A 21118-nucleotide genomic window follows, 5' to 3' on the forward strand; every position below is an offset into this window, starting at 1 on the left:
CGAAGCAGAGCGCTTTCGTATATTACATCTTCAGTGCAACAAGTACATAGTGATAGGAATACATAGAAAATATATACATGGTACAAAGGAACAAGGACAGTTTGAATAAGCGTAGCGACCAATTACCCCCTGGAGAGCGGAAGGTCATTGTCAATTATCTTAAGATGGTGGGGCGACATCAGGTCACAGTCGCCAGGGTCACTGTTTCTACTAATGATATAGGGCGACATTAGGTCAATTCGTTGGGTTACAGTTTACCTGATATAATCTTACTAATTTCTTGACAAATGAAATTATCAGGTTTGTAAAAGCCTTTATGTAGGTTGGTATTTTGATTACTGGTGGTATGAATCAAACTGCACTCTATTAAATTTCTTGCTATTATGTTGTTGGTATAATAGATTGCCTGGGCATTACCCCAATCAACTGGATGATTATTTAATTCAATATGCTTGAATATACCACTAGAATGATTGCCATCCCTAACATTTTTCTTGTGTTGTTCAATTCTACGAAAGCGCTCTGCTTCGTTAGTTTCTTTTTCCAAGTGGTCTACTTTGCATACATATATATATATACATACATATATATATATATATATATATTATATATATAATATATATATATATTATATATATATATATATGTGTGTGTGTGTGTGTGTGTGTGTGTGTGTGTGTGTGCGTTTTTGCAAGTGTTTGTATGTGCGTGTAGGTGTAGGTGTGCGTGTAGGTGTATGTATGCCAACCCTAACGTAAACAAAACCTCTCTTGTTCAGTTCTTCAGAAAATCTTAATTTTCTTTATCAAAACCTGGTCGAAGTTTCTGAGTCTTATGAGATTCTTCTAGAAATTTTGATAATTACGGGAGAAAGCGATATACTCTGTCGGTGACAGAAACCTGAAAATGCAGTGGAACCTCGGATAATGAAGTTAATCCGCTCCGTGACTTCGTTCTTAGACCGAAAAGTTCGTAAACCGAAACAATTACGGGGCAAACGCGCCAAAGCACTACTGAGCCTGTGGGATTAAAGGCACAGTCGTATGCGTATGTTCGTTCCCGGAAGTAATTTTCATTAACCGAGACAAAAGCTGTTCACAAAACTTGTTCGTTAACCGAGACAAAAGCTGTTCACAAAACCTGTCCGTTAACCGAGACAAAATTTGTTCACAAAAATAGTTCGTTAACCGAGACAAAAGTTGTTCACAAAAATTGTTCGTCAACCGAGACAAAAGTTGTTCACAAAACTTGTTCGTCAACCGATTTGTTCGTTGAATGGAACGTTCATTATCCGACTGTATTGAAAAGCGAACCTGAAGACTGAAGTAGATTTTGATGAAATGGATGACAATTTGATCAACAAAGTATGGAAGTGCCAACAGATGGCAACAGTGCCAACAGATAACAGTGCCAACTAATGACGACAGTGCTAACAGATGACAACAAGGTCAACAGATGAGTTGGAAACATGTGAAATCGTGTTAAAGAGGATGTTGGAGGGTGAGGAGGGACGTGTAACGATTGGTGGAGTAAAAATGTTGGAGAAAGACGGAATATATGCAAGAATGAGCAATAATAGGGAATCGGTAACGTCTGGAAAGAGGCAAGGGAGAGACAGAAGAAATCTGATGCAATAGAAAAAAATTATAATCATGTAATAATTTCTAAACATTGAGATTTTTTCTTTTGAATATATTACCTGCCGGTAGAGAGAAAATAGAGAAAAATAAAGAAGTGAAATAGACTAAAAGAATGTTGACTACGAATGGTTAGTGATAGTTCGTGAATAAGTGTTGTTTTAATTCTGTCGGTATAGAGTATAGACTGACACCTTTGCCCCTTTTGACCGGATAGCCAGATTATCTCACCTGTACCTGTGCTCTCTTGGGTTTGAACTTGAATACTTATACTTACGAGGCGAGGTCGGTTCCCAAAGCGTTACAATGAGCTACAAAAAGACAAAGACTATTTTAAATAAATATTTAATGTTAATAATCATATAGTATAAAGGCTACTTACGGATGTGAAAGCCTTATGTATAGTCTCTCAGATTGTATACTTTTCTAAACTATTCGCTCATAGTCCTGTTTTTCTCAGTCTAACGTTCGATCTTTATTATGATCATTTGAACACGAAACGGAAAAGCATTTCGTTACGGAAACGTTCGACGTAAGGGTCCACTCGAAACGTTTGAAACGTTGCTGAGAAGTCTCGGATGTCGAGAAGGCTCTTCCTCATTAAACGTCGCCTATCAATGGCTTCACGCCGTAATTGGCTCGGCGACAACGATCTCAAGAGGCCCTCGAGAACCGGAGGAGTGGAAGGCGAACAGAAACAGAAACAGAAAAAAAAAAAAACCAGACCAAAGAATAAAAACTCGACTATAGTACCCTTGTCACCTGCGCTAGCGGCATTACCGGAACTATGCTGGTCTCGCGTTCCATAGAACGTAAGTATGAAGGTTACTGCAAGAGACCATAAGGCCTAAACTAGGTAGTTCCATGTCCATTACCACCTATCATCACCATCCATAAAGTTATCTAATCTCGCGTTCCATAGAACATAAGTATGAAGGTGACTGTAAGAGGCCATAAGGCCTAAACTAGGCAGTTCCATGTCCATTGACTCTTGTCATCCCCATCCACAAAGTTGTCTAATCTCGCGTTCCATAGAACGTAAGTATGAAGGTTACTGCAAGAGACCATAAGGTCTAAACTAGGCAGTTCCATGTCCAATGCCACCTGTCATCCCCATCCATAAAGTTATCCAACCTTCTCTTAAAACAGTCCTTTCAGCGCTTACTACGTGGTTACTAAGTCTATTCCATTCGTTAATCACTCTATTGGTAAACCAGTACTTGCATAAGAACATAAGAATGAAGGAGACTGCAAGAGACCATAAGGCGTACACTCGGCAGTTCCATGCCCATTACCACCTGACATCTCCATCCATAAAGTTGTCTAATCTCCTAAAACAACCAATATTTTCAGTGCTCACTATATGTTAGGCACCTTAACTTACACTCTTTGGAAAGACGTAGAGTGCGAGGGGACCTAATAGAGGTATTCAAACGGGTCAAGGGCTTTAACAAAGGTGATGCAGACAAGGCCATCATATTAAGACAACAGGTAGGACTCATAGTGATGGATTTAAATTGGACAAGTTTAGATTTAAAAAGGAAATTGGCAAGAACTGGTTTACCAGTAGAATGGTTAACGAATGGAATAGTCCCAATAATCGTGTAATGAGCACTGAAACTATCGGTTGTTTTACGAGAAGGTTAGAAAAATTTATGGATGGGAATGATAGATGGCAATGATAGATGGCAATGGACATGGAACTGTCTAGTGTAGGCCTTATGGTCTCTTGCAGTCTCCTTCATTCTTCTGTTCTTAAGAAGAAGAAGAAAAGCACCGGATGGTATAATTGTTTTTATTCGTCGTGCCACCAGGCCCATTTTAATCACTTCTGTGGTACACACACACACACACACACACACACACACACACACACACACACACACACACACACACACACACACACACACACACACACACACACACACACACCTCTGACTTGGGTAGAGCATGAGTTCAAACTTACTCTCGGAAAATTGCTAAGCTGATATAAAGGTGAGGGTGAGGAGCCTACGCTAGGAGGCGCTGAGTAGCTACTGCAGAAGCCATCAACTTTGCCCAACTATGTTTTTTAAGGACTCTTGAGGCAGGTTACGGCCAATGCTGGGAATTGGAGAGGAGTGTGGGATTCGAACCCCCAATGAAACGAATGCGAGGCCAGCACACTTCCGATTACGCCACTAGTGCATTATCTTCTTTAAGTAATGTTTTAGATACTTAAGAAAAAAATTCACTTGACGATGTTAAAATTGTCAGTAAGCTAGTTGGCACTGGTAAACTTGTGATCTAATCTAAAGATAGAGAAGTAAAGGAAAACCAGAACGAGCCAAATGGTATCAGTATATCAGTATTGCTATCGTATTAAAGTAACATTTCTGGGTAACGACTCTAAATAGCATAACTGTGGTGGCTGAGAGGGAAGAAGCGGGAGAGAGAGAAAGAGAGAGAGAGAGAGAGAGAGAGAGAGAGAGAGAGAGAGAGAGAGAGAGAGAGAGAGAGAGAGAGAGAGAGAGAGAGAAGGAAATAAATAGGAGGAGGAAATTGAGAAAGGTAGGATGAGAAGAAGGAAATGAGGGAGGGGAGGAGGAAGAGAGGGAAAACGATAAAGAAATAAGGAAGGAGGAAAGGAAGGAAAGAGGGTAAGAGGGATTTGGGAAAGTGGGATATTTGGAGAGCTGTAGGGTTGGAATGGGAGGTTGGAGATAGGACTAAGAAGAGAGGGAGAGAGAAACATGGAGGGAGAGGGGAGGAAGGGAGGAGGGGGTGTAAGGGTAGAAAGAAGGAGATAGGAGGTTAGGGATAGGACTAGAAAGAGAGGGAAAGAGAGAAACATGGAGGGAGAGGGGAGGAAGGAAGGAGGGAATGTAGGGGTAGTAAGAAGGAGGGAGTATTTCTACAAACAAAATACAACAAATTTCAGAATATTATTGAACAGTGATGTTCTCTCGTTTTATTTGAGCAAGGGGATAAGCAGGAACTTTATAAACGTTTTAGTATTGCAGCTTTATGTTACCACTTCAATAAAATGAACATGTTTCAATTATATGGAGACGTAGAGGAAGAATTTGTTAATCACCAACTTCCAAGAAGAATGTCTACAGTTGAATTCTCCTATGAACCACACGATATACGCCTTCGGATGAAATTAAGTTTCAGTTTCCTTGAAACCATCTGTGTATATTAAAAGATAAGAGCATCACAGTTCTCAAACCCAAATTTCCCAATTTGCTTTTTAGGTTATATCAAAATAAATAGATTTAATTTGTTTTTACGCCGTCCTGGAATTTTCTTACGTTTTTATTGGGATTTTTATTTCACCTAAACGAATCGTCTGTTACAGAAGTTGGGAAGAGGGATCGCCATCTTGATGACGTATATCGGTGTACCAAAACACAAAGCTCCGTTGTTTTTGTGCATAGGATGTGCAGAACTGCGCAATGTGAAATGTAATTTTCTCGATTTGCTTCCGTTGTGACCATGTCCAGACGGTCGAGAAAAGAAGGGAGAAATTGTAGCATATCAAAACAAAACTGTAGACGGTCGAAAAAAGAAGGGAGAAATTGTAACATATCAAAACAAAAGGGCAGTGTTAGTGTTTTTGAGTTTCCGAACCCAGATCATTCACAGGGGAGACACACGTTCTGGTGCTCTGTTGTTTCTTGCACTCGGGCCGATTTTGTGTTCAATCGGGGTACTCCATGACTTTTCGCCCATCACTTTGACGAATCTTCTATATCAAGCATTGGCTATATTCAGCATTTACAAGCCACTAACCAATATGCAGCCTATCTTCTATATCAAACATTGGCTATATTCGGTATATACAAGCCACTAACCAATATGCAGCCAAAAAGATACATTGGAGGCTAATTGAGCATGCTCGTCCAAGTCCGAACCTGATGCCTTAAAGGCCAAGACATGGGACAGTCTGTATCACACCCAAGAGTCAAGTAATTACGGCCATTGGCATGTGTATTACTCCAGCCCAAATAATTGCAGAAACATGTAAAATTAGAAGTCTGATTGCCAAAAGGAACAGAAAAAGGGTAAGAGATTTTTGTTTGTACATTTGGTGAAATTGATTTCCGAGGAAAAACTAGCTGAAAGACATGAACTTTGATATGTCATGACATGATGCATGAGTGATATGATAATGCTATTCTATGGGGGTATATGGGCCTTGGTCTGCCGCCTTGGGTTAGTGTTTTTTTCCACTAAGCCTTCTGAAGAGGTACTAATTTTTGATATCGATGATACATTATCTTAACGTAGATTAACCACAACAGAGTGAGCAATAATTATTTCTTATCATTGTTTATTAATGTTTATTAACAAGGATTTATTTAATCATGTATTTTAATGAGAGGGATGCTTTCGTTTTTTTGATGCAAGCAAATCAATACACGGGTCTGTGTGGCTGAATGTACATGCAGTTGGACTACCCATAACCTCTGAAAAGAGCTCTTGACCCTTTTGGGTCCCCGGCGGCTGTTTGTAAACATTCAGGCGAGGAGCGAGCTTGTGCAATAACTTCCCCTACGAACAATTGTTTACCAAACATCCAACTCATAGAAATTAAATTCTCGCCACCTGTCCCTCTATCTACTTCACTTATCTACCTTTATCTACGAGCCTCACCTACGAGCCTCTTACAAGTACAAATGTGGTGTCCTTACCATTTACTACTAAGTATTGTTGTTGTTGTTGTTGTTCCCTAGACTGTCTGTCCGAGCAGTCCCGTCTCCCCAAGGAATGCCACAGCCGAAACTGGGTTTTCCCACAAATCCTTTATAGAGTGTATGTTGTGTTGTTTGCGTGCATGATTGTGTATAATGCAGTCTTCCATTATGTGTTGTATGGTATGGGATGAAGTGTTACATCCTGGGCAGCTATTCACAATGCGGTCATCCAGCCTCTTCTGGTAGCTTAGAAGTGCTGCCTTGGGGAGTACCACTAAGCATTGTTGGTTCCATACATTAAACATATATGCAGCTGCGATCCCAAGTACACCTGTTGATAACGTTGCTTACATTGCCGAAAGTAGAATGATAGAAATGATAATAAGATTAATGAATCAATCAATGATAGAATAATAAAGTAGATAAATAGATAAAATAGATAAATAGATCTATATACATCTTCTTACGCTCTTGCCAATCTCCTGTTAAGCATAATGCTTACCAGTCGTTCTGCTTTGTGAAGTTCCTTCATCTGCAATCCTCATACTTATGCTGATTTTCAATGTCATCAAAATTCTTTCCTCTCCCTGGCCTCCTCTGCACTCCTGAAGTTATCCACTCGCCTCATTCTGGGCCATCCACTCATAACAATATTTCCTTGGATACCTATTGATATTCATTCTTTTCATATGGCCGAACCATCTCAGCTGTCCTCTTTCAACAATCCTCAGGATATTTTCCACACATAACTTTTCTCTGATGGAAACATTACGGCTCGTGTCTCTTCTGGTAACATTCTTTATCATTCTTAAAACTTTCTTCTCTGTTGCTTGAATTTTGTTTTTAATCCTCGTGGTAAATGACCAAGCCTCACGTCCATATGTAAGTGTAGGTTGTAATGTAGTAGTATGTGAGATTATTTTTACTTTCCTTGATATATGACTGTCTTTTTACAGTGGAAATTTGAGTGGACTTTAGTTTTTGTAATCCTGTTGTTTACCTCTATCAAGGTGTCATTTTGTGTACCAAAGGATACTCTTAAGTATTTAAACTGATTTGTTAGGTTTACCATAGACAAATAGATAGTATACAAACAGACAAAAAAAAAAAAAAAAGAGCATCTTGGATGCATCTTGAGTTATTGTACGACAATTTTCTTTTCCAAGTCGAGATCTTTTGTATACCTGACGTGAGGCATTTCTTAACTTTACGTTCAAACGTTATGAACATTTTGATGTATCATAGAGAATGTGTCGTCATGTTATAGAAATGTATGCTACATTTTTCCTGCCTTGTATATTTTGAGACTTTGATATAAAAGAATGGGTGAGTTGTTGCACCTCATTGTGGCAAGAAAGTATGTTAGTAGTAAATATTTTCCTCAGAAGATACATACATATATAAATACATAATACATACATACATAAATACATACATACATACACACATACATACATACATACGCAAATACTTACAAACATACATTAATGAATACATACTGTACATAATGCTAAATATACCTACCCACCTAAATACATGCATACATGTATACATACATACATACATAAATACGTACATACATAAATATATACATACACAAACTTACATGAATACATATTGTACATACATGCTAAATATACCTACCCACCTACTTATATGCATACATATTGTTTATACATATATACATACGCACATACATACATACATTCGTACATACATGCATATATACATACATGCATATATACATACATGCATACATACATACATACATATATGCATACATATATACATACATACATACATACATATATGCATACATATATACATACATACATACGTAATGCATACATTCATATATAACATACAAACATGCATCAACATTAATATGAATACATATTGTTTATACATATATACATACGCACATACATACATTCGTACATACGTACGTACATATATACATACATACATACATACATACGTAATGCATACATTCATATATAACATACAAACATGCATCAACACCGTGAAAATATGCACGCAGTAAATGCATATATCATATAGCTGAAAGGTTCTTAGAAATTAAATTAACTCGTTTCTACATTGATTTTTTTTTTACAATTCTTCCTTTACGAAACTGTGGCCATTTCTCTTTCTTCTTCTTCCCCCGACCCCTCTTCTGATAAAATACGTTTTTTTTTGTTTTTTTATCAATTTTTTCACCTGAGGAGGTTAACATTGTCGGCCCGAAAGAACCTACAGGGTGTCCCAAAACAATTTGTGAACACACTGTGGGGACTAGACTAGACTAAGGGAGAAAAGACCAGATTTCTCTTTAATTTCAAACTAATGACCACCATTTCCCAGACTCGGCTGATAACAGCTCTGGCCAAAACATTTGACAGTTTTACCAAACATTTTAAAACGTGAGCACATTCTTTTGGGACACCCTGTATGCATCCGTCAACCTCGTACTGAAACACACCATTTCCTCAACTATGGATACAGCGTTCTACAAAAGTCACCCCATATAATTTTGGTGAAGATTTGGTAAAACATTTCTCAGTAATTCAATTCACGTCTGTGTGGTGTATTAATTTGTTCTTTTCTAAAAATGCGTTCTCTTGCGTCCTAGATGACTTTGGTGCCAACACTCCGGGTTTTGCTGGCTCCTTCCAGTTCTTCCATTCCAATTCGTTCTAAGGACAGTTGTGTTCAGTTTTGAGTACTACAGTGACTGAAACTTTATATGTGGCAACGTATGCCTCTTCTTCCTCCTCTTCCCCCCTTTCTCTTCTTCCTTTTCCTCTTCTTTATTCCTCTTCCTTCTCCTCTTCCTTCTCTTTTTTCTCCCCTTCCTCCTATTCATCTTCATCTTCCTGCACTTATTTTTCCCCTCCTTTCCTCCTCTTCCTCCTTTTACTCATCTTTTCCCTCTACCTCCTTTTCTCTCTCCTCTTCTTCCTTGTCTTAGTCCCCTTCCTCCTTTCCCTCCTTTTCCAGAGATCCCTCTTCCCCTTCCTCCTCCTCTTCATACTTTTATTCCTCCTCCTCCTTCACTTCTTTATCTTCCTCCCTTTCTTCCTTTTCCTCCTTTTTCCAAAGTTCCATCCTCCTCCTCTTCTTACTTTTAGTCCTCCTCCTTCTCTTCTTTATCTTTTTCCCTTTCTTCCTTTTCCTCCTTTTCCAAAGTTCCCTCATCTTCTTCCTTCCCCTCCTCCCACATAATTCCACTCTGTGCCTCTTCCCTCCCTTCCCCTCCCTTCCCCTCCCTTCCCCTCCCTTCTCCTCCCCTCACCCTTCCCTCCTGTTCATCCTAAACAGATGCCCAGACGATTAACTGCGCCGGACACAATTTCATCGACCTCTTCCTTCTCCTCCTTCTCCTCCTCCTCTTCCTCTTCCCTCGTCCATCTGGTCCCAGAGGCGTATTGGACCTCTCTCAGGTCAATCAATCTCCTCCATATGTATAGTCATTCAGTGCCCCAAACACTAATCTTCCGCCACATGTCGAATCTCTTGTCTGGGTTCTTTTGTAGTTGTAAACAATGATCCTAAAACGTTTATGCAAAAGAAGATTGAATTCCTTCTCATTTCATTATTGAATATGTAAATGGTTAATGGTTAGATTTGCTGTTTTGAGTCAATCGAAATCATTAACGATCAAATATTATCATATCTTTATCTAACAGTTACTCCTTATTTTTCTTCTCCAAATGTTGATTTGCCTCATCATCCACTTGTTCAATACTCATAACCTCTTTGCTGTGATGTCATCTTTGACGTTAGAAGATTTTGTTGTATTCAGGACAGGACAGTATGCCTAAGATGTGAAAAAATAATATCGATTATAAAAAGCTTCCATAATCCTTTCCTCTCTGGAGCTGTATAAAACTCCGAGTACGTGTATATGTACATACGAGTACATTGTATAAAACTCATCATCCCACTTCCACGCAGTAGGAAGTGAGAAACCCGTGGTAATGCAAAACCGTGTCAGTTGCTACAAGCCGCTTTTTAATGTTTGTTGTTGTTATTATTATTATTATTATTATTATTATTATTATTATTATTATTATTATTATTATTATTATTATTATCATTATTATTATTAATATGATAATAGTTGTTGCTGTTGTTGAGTGGAGGTGGAGGTAGAATGTAGATTGAGAGAAGCGAGTAAATGCCTTGGTGGATTAAAAAGTGTAATGAAGAATATACATTTGGGAATGGATGCTAAGAGGAGACTATATGAAGAGTGATTGTGCCAACAACACTGTATGGGGCAGAAACATGGAACATAAGAGAGGAAGAGAGAAGGAGTTTGAATGTGTTTGAGATGAGGTGTCTGAGAAGTATGATGGGGGTTACTAGGCTGGATAGAGTGAGAAATGAGGAGGTAGGGAGGATAACGGAAGTGGTGAGGGAGTTGGGAGATAGGGTTGATGAAAGAATATTAGGATGGTTTGGACACATGAAAAGAATGAGTGAAGAAAGGCTAGTAAAAGAGGTATGGAAGGCAGATCTGGAGGAAGTGAACATGAGGGCGCGTCCTAGGATGAGATGGATGGATGGGGTAAAGGGGGCTTTGGGGAAGAGGGGAATATCTATTGAGGAAGGACGGGAGAGGACAGAAGACAGGAGTGAATGGAGAATGGTTGTATATGGATGATGCTGTGATGCATAAGGTGGAATGGGTGGGGGGATGAGGGGTGAGGTGCTATGTGTGAGAAAAATTTGACGCAGCCCGAAGGGATTTCTCCCCGTCTTCTCCTTTTCTGCATGGGGGGACGGAGAGGGGGGGTCGCCGAATTAATGAAGCGGCCTTGCTGTGGATGTGCTGTCTCTGACCCAGGGCAGTGGACAAGGTGCAGGGATGACCCGTCATCCAGGAGGTGCTAAGATGAGAGGGAGGGTGGAGGGTGGAGGGGTGTGGAGTGTATTTAGGGATGGAATGGATGGGAATGGTTTTAAGCCTTTTTCTTTTTGGCTACCTCGCTTGTAAGGGGGAAAAATCCTTGGTGTATATATGTATTATTATTATAATTTATTTATTTGTTTATTTATTTTATTTATTTATCTATTTATTTATTTATTTTATTTATTTTTATTATTTTTTCAAGGTCACCTCCCTGCCTAGCCAGGGCTGTTAGGAACCGACGTAGCAATCATGGCTTTCCTGTGCTTGTTATATATGGGATAAATGTTGGATAGATACGATAACCGTCGACCCGTCACAGTCCATAACTAAAACTGACGCAGAGATAATTTTAACATACTGTATGTGCCTAGAGTTTGGTCAGCAGACATTCACAATGTTATCATTCTGTCATTCTAGCACGAATTTCTATATGTTTATACAGTATATTCATATGTATATGTGTGTATATATATATATATATGTACATATATATGAATATATGTATATATATATATATTTATATATATATAAATATATATATATGTACATATATGAATATATATCTATATCTATATATAAATATATATATATAATATATATATATATATATAGGTGTACATATATATGAATATATCTATATATATGAATATCTATATATATATAGACTATATATGTGTGTGTACATATATATGAATATATATATATATATATATATATATATATATATATGTACATATATATGAATATTATATATATATGTATATATAAAAAATATATATATAAATATACATATAGTTTTAATTTATTATTAATATGATTTTTTTTTTTTTTTTTTTTTTTTTTTTTCATCCTACCTAAATATGGATCAAAAGGTCTCCTGTCGGCATGCTTTGCCTTTGTAATCCTTTGTAATATGTGTGTGTGTGTGTGTGTGTGAGTGAGTGAGATTTACCATGATCTTGGATCACGTGGTGGACTCGTGATTGACAGTTGTTTCCCTCCCGGAAGAGAGCTCAGAGATCATATATGATCGATCTATGGATATTGCTGTGACCTTACACGTACACACACACACAACTCCCCGCCCACAATAGTTGGAGTAACTTCTCGCAGCTCAGCAATACTGAATTTATTTCAGCCCTTGACGGGATTCAAACCCAGACCGCCGTAGTGGCGACCGGGAACTCTACCACTGCGCCATGAAGACATGTGTGTGTGTGTGTGTGTGTGTGTGTGTGTGTAATAATAATAATCAACGGTTTATGGGGTATAGCATCATTACTGCTGAAAATGTACATCCTACAAGATTATAACAATATAAATCTATGACAGTGAAAAGATGTTACAAGCATTAAAAAAACTAGACAAAAAACAGTAAGCTGAGTAATAAGTGTGTAGTACAACAATGTTAATGCTTTTTGTTGATTAAGTCCACAAATGTTGGTATGGGACTCCTCTTATACCGGTCGGTACGTGCTCTGATCGGCTTGATGGTATTATGGTGCCGCACCTGCAGCCGTGGTCGTGGTACCTGTGGAGATAGCAGGTTCCGGTGCGAGGATGTTTAACTAGGGTGACCGCAAACGACCTCAGACTCTGAAGATAACGGTCAGCAAGTGTGGGTAGTCCTAGTGTGGTGGGAGCGTGCTGATAGGTGGTGTAATCTTTGCCAAGGATTGTGCGTGCGTGTGTGTGTGTGTGTTTGTGTGCGCGTGTGTATGTATATATGTATATATATACATATATGTATATATATATATACATATATATATACATATATATGCATATATATATATATATATATATATATATATATATTTACACACACACACGTAGGTCTGTATATACAAGAGCCTGAGAGATATCCATACATACATATGTATTTGTCGGGGAAAACGGGACTTTGAATGAACTTTGAAATGAACTTTGAAGAACTTTTGGAGAACTTTGTATTTTGTGCTGAGACAAGCTTCCTAGCCTCGCTTCTCCACATGAAGGTCTGTCAGGAGCCTGAGAAACGTTAGCCTCTGGATTAACAGAAATGTTTAAGCTAAATTGTTTTTGTTTTATGATGCGAAACGTTTAAACGTTCTTTGCTTCGACAAGAAGAATTAATTTTATTTTTTTGGTCTTTCTTTTACCAAACAATGTCTCTAGAAAGAATGAAAATATATTCGTGGAATCTAGAATCCAGTAGAAAAACTATCAAATGGCTATGATGAATTTATTATATTGAAAAGTATAGTCTAGCATGAATAATATCTTATATATTTATTTAACTTTCATGGAGTTTTTGTTTTTATTTCTGTTCTTTTTATTTTATTTTGAAGGAGTTCTTTCATTGTTTATTAAAGGTTGATACCAAACATAGATGAACTTTGGGCTGCACTTGAAATCTGTTCTTTACTTGAAGGATAGACTTCTAATAAGTTTAGAAAAAGACCCCATCATCATTACAGGGTTAGTAACTACCTAAATTAAACTTTCCTAGTTAGCCTTAAAGGTACTTTTTGCTCGGTGCAATTAATTATTCTCCTACCACAGCCAATGGTGGGTGACACGCATCCTACTACCTGGCATCTTAACAAGAGAAGCCACAGAGTTTAATAAAATCATCTGGCGGCTGCAAGTCAAATTAAAAGGGGAAAATGCCATCCTGTATGGAAGGGATAATCCCTGAAACGGGGGATTTATTGTAAATTATGTATTGAACAATTCTTGAAAAATCTTGCTCAGATGAGGTGCATATCCGGATAATTAATTTACCGGATTTTCTTTAAGAGGACGGAATTTTATTACATTTACTTTTCAGTTCGATTCTGCTTTAATTTTCGTATACTTGTGTTTTTAAAGAGTGAAAAATATATCAATTTAATTTACTAAATACATATACTGTACGTATCAAGGGGTTTTCCCCCTTACAAGGGAGGTAGCCAAACTCAAAAGGCATGATTTCACTCCCACCCATCCCCCTTCCCTCTCATCTTGGCTCCTCCTAGATAACGGGCCATCCTGATTCAATTGAAGGAAGTCAAGTTATTAGATAACTTAGATAAATGAGATGAAATAAATCAAACAAATGAAATAAACGCACATATATTTTCATCTTCGTTGAATATCTCACCTGTAAGAGTCTCATGCGTATTGATAACGATCAGCATATAATGATATACTCACAGCAACCAAACATCTTTTATTTCTTTTTTTATCATTATTTACTTTATTTATGTTGTTACTGAGGCTGACAAGCCGTCATCTAGGACAAAGAAGGACGATATGCGAGTGGCAGAAGGAAAAATATGGAACAAAAACTAAATGAGAAAATGGTCCCAGGAATCTTAATCTGCAGAGGAAGAAAAATGGTAATGAAAAAAAGGGATTTTAAAAAGCGAGATAGGAAAAGGATTTGGAAGAAGGAGAAGGTTTGATAAAAGAGGAGGAGAATAGATAAATTAGAAGTGTTTACTAGTGCTACACTTAGAAGCTTCAAGATCCAGTTAGATAAACACTTTAACAATATGTTCTAAATGTACCTCAGTTAGACGATTTATTTATTCTTTTACGAATAATTCTTCATATATTAATTTCCCTATTCATTTATGTTTGTGTATTTATGTGTATGAGTGTTGGTGTGTATGTATGTATATATGTATGTATGTGATTCACACCACGATTTTGGGTCACATGTCGAGAGAGAGAGAGAGAGAGAGAGAGAGAGAGGGGGGGGAGATGGATGAGAGGGAGAAAGAGGAAAGTGGGAAGTGAGTAAGAGGAGGAGAGGGAGGGAAAGAGAGAGAGAGAGAGGAAGTTGGAAAGTGAGAGGGAGGATAATAGGTGGGGGAGAGAGAGAGAGAGAGACGGGAGAGATGGATGAGAGGGAGAAAGAGAAAAGTGGGAAGTGAGAGAGAGGAGGAAAGGGAGGGAAAGAGAGAGAGAGAAAGAGGAAAAGGGAAGTGAGAGGGAGTATAATAGGTGGGGAGAGAGAGAGAGAGAGAGAGAAAGAGAGAGAGAAAGAGAGAAAGGGAGTATCCAAGAATGAAGTATAGGGAGACAAGACCTGGGAACGCAGATGAGAAGAAGATTCAACGTGATACGAAAGGCGAAAGAACGGAGGGAGGGAGTGAGGGAGTGAGGGAGTGAGGGAGGGAGGAAAAAGTCATGCGGAGGGAACTGGTCATGAAGTGGAGGGATGGAGGGACACAAGAGGAGGAGGGCTAAATTCACAGGACACTGGGAAAGGAAATCAGATTGAAATAAAAGGTCAGAATGGCGGGTAATTTCGAAAAGGAAAAAGAAAAAAGAAAAATCAATTTGGAATTTTAAAGCCGGGATAACGTAATGAGAAAAGTAATAAAGAAGAAGAAGAAGAAATAAAGAAGGAAAAATGAGGAGCAGGAATGAAAACTAAAGTGGAATGAAATAACTGAGGAGGAGAAAGAAAGGAATGAGGTGGAGATAAAAGGAAAAAATGTGATAAAGAAAGAAGAGAGAGACACAGAGAGAGAGAGAGAGAGAGAGAGAGAGAGAGAGAGAGAGGGAGAGAAGGTTGACGGGAACAAGAATGAAGTTCAGTCGAAGTTGAGAAGGAAGGGTAGGAGGAAGAGGAGGGGAAGGAGGAGGAGGATAGGAAGAGAAGGAGGAGGAGAGGAAGAGGAGGAGGAGGAGGAGAAAGAGGACATTAAGGTGTATTGGTATTTTTTCTTAAACGCTTTTGCCCTTGGTGACAAAATTGAGCCGAAGATGTGGAGTCATATAGTTGATAGAAAAAATACTGACTACCAAGATATTATGCAGACAATAACCCATACCGTGGAGCATAAGAGGGGGGGGGAGCTGAAAGGAAGAGCACGAAGCAGGAGTTTAAAGAGGAGGAGGAGGAGGAGAAGGAATACGAGGATGCGAAAGTGGACGACTAGGACAAGGAGGAAGAGAGAGAGGAGGAGGAGGAGGAGGAAGGAAGAGGGAGAGGAACTTAGTGGGCGGTTTGCAAAAGTAGAAACAACGTAGTTAGGATCAGTGGGAAGAGAAAATGAAGGAGGATGAGGTAGAGGTGGAAGAGGAGGAGGAGGAGGGAAAGGAGGAGCAGTAGTAGGAGGAATAGGAGGAGGAAGAGAAGGAAATGGAGAAATAGAAGGAGGAAGAAGAGTAAGAGGAGGAGGAGGAGGAGGAAGAACAGGAGGAGAAATAGAAGGAAACGGAGGAATAGGAGGAGAAACAAGACCAAAAGAAGAGTAAGAGGAGGAGGAGGAAGGAGAGGTGGAGAAAGAGAAGAGAATGGAGGAATAGCAGGAGAAACAAGTGTAAGAGGAGGGGTAGAAGGAGGAGGAAGGAGAGGAAGAGAAAGAGAAGGAATTGGAGGAATAGAAGAAATAAGAGTAAGGGGAGGAGGAGAAAGAGAAAGAAATGGAGGAATAGGAGGAGGAGGAGGAAGGAAGGAGAAGAGTAGGAGGAAGGAGAGGAGGAGAAGGAGAAGGAAATGGAGGAATAGAAGAAACAAGAATAAGAGGAGGATAAGGAGGAGGAGAAAGAGAAAAAATGGAGGAATAGGAGGAGAAACAAGAGTAAGAGGAGGAGGAGGAAGAGGACGAGAAAGTGTTCTCTCTAACAAACAGTTAGCAAGAGCAGAGAGCGGCATCAGCATCAGTATGAGGAGGAGAAGGAGGAAGAAGAAGAGGAGGAGGAGGAGGAGGAGGAGGAGGAGGAGGAGGAGAAAGAAGAAAAAGCGTCAGTGAATGGAATTTGATCACCATGGAAGAGGCAGACCCTCAGAGGTGTTGCAAAAGAAGGGAGTCCATTAATCAGGGAATTGGTGTGAACAAGGAGATGGAGGGAACACCAAGAAGAGGAGGTGGATGGAGGAGGTGGATGGAGGGAACACCAAGAAGAGGAGGTGGATGGAGGAGGTGGGTGAAGGAACAAAGAGCAAAGAGAGCAGGAGTCATGTTAGGACCTTGTAATAGCAATAAGTATAACGAAGAAAACAGATATGGTAATGTATATATGAAAGAGATAATCTTGCAGGCACGTAAGCAGAGTTGGGAAATGGATTTAGGAAACGCGTATGATAATGTATGTAAGAGAGAAGCAAGTATTACTAGGAAGGATATCAGTCAAGGGAGGAGAAGAGGAGAAGAGGAAGCTAGATAATGTAAAAAACGAGGAAGGAAATGAGATAGACATAAACCCCAACCGTGGTGGAATTTGCCCGGTAAAAAAAAAAACGGCTTCCAGACCATTCCATTCATATCGGCGGCTTCCTACTCGGGAACGATGGAGTTGTAGCCCTTGTCGATAGCCCCTTCTTTACTGGGTGGCACTTTTCTCGTTCTTCTGGCTACCGCCAGGCGATTTTATTCATCTCCGTGGGACAACCCCCCACCCCCGTCTCTTCCCATCTTGGTAATGGAGAGGTGAAACTAATATATCCCAAGTCTGTATCCTCATCCTTCTCCAGTTCCAGACAATTAATCGTCCCTTTCGCCACCTTTCCTTCGCCTCCTCCTCCTCCTCCTCCATGTCCTCCATCTGCACGTCATATACCTCTTCCATATCTACCATCTTCTTCTTCACCTCCTACACCTCCTCCATCTCCTCCATCTCCTCCACCTCCTCCATCTACTCCATCTCCTCCACCTACTCCATCTCCAGTACCTCTTCCACCTCCTCCATATCTACCATCTCCTCCTTCTTCTACTCCATCTCCTCCACCCCCGTCTCCTCTATTTCCTCTGTCTCCTCCATCTCCAGTACCTCTCCCACCTTCTCCATCTCCTTTATCTTCTCCACCCTCTCCACCTTCTCCACCTCAGGCACCACTTCCACCTTTTCCATTTCCTTCTTCGCATTCTCCTCCATCTCCTTCACCTTCTTCATCTCCTCCATTTACTCCACCTCTCCCACCCCAGCACCTCCATACCCTCCATATCCTCCACCCCCTCCATTTCCTCTACCTTCTCCACCTACTCCATCTCCACCTCTTCCACCTCGTCCATCTCCTCCACCTCCTCTATCTCTACCTCCTTCAACTCCATCACCATCATCATCTCCTCCATCTACTTCCCCTTCTCCTCCAATGCCTCCAACTCTTCCATCTCCTCCACCTTCTCCACGTCCTCCACCCTTCCACCCCCGCCACTCCACTTTGCCACATTACCGCTGAAGGATAAACGTCCCGAGCAGTCATAACTCAAGAATTGCAGCAGCGGCGGCAACCGCTTTGCCGACCCTTCATCATGATGCTACCTCTCTCTCTCTCTCTCTCTCTCTCTCTCTCTCTCTCTCTCTCTCTCTCTCTATTTCTCTCTCTCTCTATTTCTCTCTCTCTCTCTCTCTCTCTCTCTCTCTCTCTCTATTTCTCTCTCTCTCTCTCTCTCTCTATTTCTCTCTCTCTATTTCTCTCTCTCTCACTCTCTCTCTCTCTCTCTTTCCCTCTCTCTCTCTCATTGTCTCTCTCTCTCTCTGTCTTTCTTTCTCTGCCTCTCTCTCTAGCTCTGTTTCTGCCTCTGCCTCAGTCTCTTTTTCTTTACCTCTCTCTCTCTATCTCTCTATCTATTCATCTTTCTCACTCACGGTCATGTAGGATAAGGAACGTCCACTGACAGGTCCTTAGCACTTCGTATAGCCAGGACCACTGGCAGTCACCGCTAGCATCTGAGCGTTTAAATTGTTCCTTTGGGATTACGAGTCGAGACCGAAGCTTACCTTGCCATAGCCACTTCTTGCGAAGAGTGTACTCAGTTGAATACTAAAATCTATATAATTCTTTATGATTACTTTCATTTCTAGTTAAATACATGGGGTTAAGCTTAATCTGAAGATCTGACCCGCTTTCAAATCAACTGTGTCTTCCTCTTGACAGATTGAGGATCGGCTCTCCTCGGATCAACTATCTACAATTTCATTTTAATAAAAGGTGCAAAAGGAAAAGGAAATATCGTGTCCAGACAAAATTTTCATTGACTAACCTATGTTTAGGATAACAAGTTTGTAAAATTCGTTGTTGTAAAATGCGATCTCTGAGGATATATGACCCGAAGAGAAATGAAATGGAGAAATGTAACGGGTGTAACGGTAAAGGTAACGGTAACGGTAAAGGTAACTTTCCCTACTTGCCTCACTCCCCCTTGGGGAATTTGTGCTCTTGTTCTTTGTGAAGATCTAACCAGAGAAACAGTGTACAATTGATAAAACCATTATCCTGATAATATGATAACTGTCAGTAAGCACCATTTTGAAAAAATACACACACATATATATATATATATATATATATATATATATATATATATATACACGCTATATCCAATTCTAAACTTTACACACACACACACACACACACACACACACACACACACACACACACACACACACACACACACACACACACACAATAAGTATCTATATCTATATATATGTATATATATATTTATATATATATATACATATATGTATATATATGTATATATATATATGTATATGTATATATATATTATATATATATATATATGTATATATATGTATATATATATCTATGTATATTTATATATATATGTATATATATGTATATATATGTATATTCTATCTCTCAGCCTCCATACAGCGGTTTCAAGTCATGCAGTTCAACTCGGCTAAATAATATTTCATAACGTTCTCTGCACCTGAATGTTGAGGTCAGTGTATCATGAAGCTGAAGAGATTAATAATGGCTTCGGGGACAAGTGTATGAAGGCATTAGATAGACAGATAGACAGATGTATAGGGAGTTATAGATAAATAGATACTACGCATGTGAAATTTCGACGTTCCCGTGATATTCTGCTGGTTTAAGAACGCTTCCTAGCGGTTTGGGATTATTTCTGTGTGTGTGTGTTTTTTTACAAGAAAGAATTGCATGTATAGGGTCGTAATTTATATCACTGAGAAAACGAGCGGTTGACTTGTGAAAAGTGTCGACTTGTGAAGAGGACTGATCGACTTGTGAAAATGACTTGTCGACTTGTGAAAAAGGACTGGTCGACTTGTGGAAATGACTGGTGGACTTATGAAAATGACTGGTCGACTTGAGAAAATGACTGGTCGACTTGTGAAAAGGACTGGTCGTCTTATGAAAAGGACTTGTCGAGTTGTGAAAAGGACTGATCGACTTGTGAAAAGGACTGGTCGACTTCTGAAAAAGACTTGTCCATTTATGAAAAGGACTGGTCGACTTGTGAAAAGGATTGTTGGACTTGTGAAAAGGACTGATCGACTTGTGAAAAGGACTGGTCGACTTGTGAAAAGGATTGATCGACTTGTGAAAAGGGCTGGTCGACTTGTGAAAATTACTGGTCGACTTGTGAAAATGACTTGTCTAATAGTGAAAAGGACTGGTCGATTTGTGAAAAGGACTGGTCGACTTGTGAAAAGGACTGATCCCCCTTCTGTGGGACAGGGACCACCCTCGCCCTCGATCGCTTTGCCCCTCGCAACTTTAATCTTTTTTCAAACTCCACTCACATGCCTGGATAGATAGATAGGTAGATAGATGGACAGACAGATATAGACAAATAAATCTTGCAGATGACATCTCACCTCAACATTCCAAACAATACCTGTTCTTGTTAGCATCCATTATATTTATCTAGCATCTCATCTCAAACATTCATTCTCTTCCTTTCCGCCTCCTTCATGTATCAATTACTGTTCTATTAGGCCTCGTAGCTAAACTCATTGAACCCTCTTTTTGAATTCATCCCCAATTCTCTGTTTCGTGTGACAATTTTCATTTCAGACAATTGCTCACTTGCTTCTTTTGTATCTACCTATATATCAAGGGCTTTTTCCCTTTGATAAGGGAGGTAGCCACGTCAAGGTACGCACCCAATCCCATCTATTCCTACCCCATC

The sequence above is a fragment of the Oratosquilla oratoria genome, chromosome 42 (genome assembly GCF_046742065.1).
Source record: "Oratosquilla oratoria isolate Oo_2021 chromosome 42, ASM4674206v1, whole genome shotgun sequence".
Lineage (NCBI taxonomy): Eukaryota > Metazoa > Arthropoda > Malacostraca > Stomatopoda > Squillidae > Oratosquilla > Oratosquilla oratoria.